The sequence below is a fragment of the Somniosus microcephalus genome, unplaced genomic scaffold (assembly GCF_052327205.1).
Source record: "Somniosus microcephalus isolate GS21.2 unplaced genomic scaffold, FLI_Smic_1.0 unresolved_chr8, whole genome shotgun sequence".
NCBI lineage: Eukaryota > Metazoa > Chordata > Chondrichthyes > Squaliformes > Somniosidae > Somniosus > Somniosus microcephalus.
Window position 1 is genome coordinate 27,393,461 of NW_028225186.1, and position 667 is coordinate 27,394,127.

The following is a 667-nucleotide window of genomic DNA, read 5'->3' on the forward strand; positions in this document are numbered from 1 at the left end:
GGTAACACACTCGTGAATCTGCACCGCACTCCCTCCAAGGTCAATATATCCTTTCTAAGGTGCAGTGCGCAGAACTATACACAGTGGCCTAACCAGGCCTCTGTACAGCTGTCACACAACTTCCTTCCATTTACATTGTGCAGGGCAGTTGTCTAATAGTTTGCACAGGTCATTTCACTGTTGAAAGGTTGCATTTGCGCAACTGCGATGGCCGAGTGGTTAAGGCGTTGGATTTAAAACCCAATCCCCGTGCAGGTTTGAACCCTGCTCGCAGCGATTCTACTGCAATTTCTTTCCTTTATTTCATCGGTTCACTGTGGAGATCACTGGCCCCGAAACTGATCAGAATTCCCTCCTCTGCACGTTATTACACTGATTAACCCAAAGCTGTTGTTCCAATTGGAAACACTAATTTGTCATCAATTAGAAATTGTGGATTTGTTTGAAACTGTTGGCAAAGATCAGTGAGAAATTTACACATAAGACAGCACGTAAAAATTCCATTTAATAAAGAACCCTGCAATGTTTGGAAGGAAAAGAGTGGAAACGCGGTTTGGTTTTCTAAAGTTGAACATGAATTATAAAGTGTAAAACGACGATGGCAGGACTCGAACCTGCAATCTGCTAATGTCATCAAAATTTATACCGAAGTCAGACGCCTTATCCA

The 667-nt window shown here is 42.7% G+C and overlaps 1 non-coding gene across 1 annotated transcript; it reads left to right on the forward strand.

The window, feature by feature from the left end:
* Positions 1–201: 201 nt before the first annotated feature.
* trnal-uaa (transfer RNA leucine (anticodon UAA)) lies at positions 202–276 on the forward strand. Its single transcript has one exon. It is a non-coding gene; the product is annotated as a tRNA-Leu (tRNA).
* Positions 277–667: the final 391 nt, after the last annotated feature.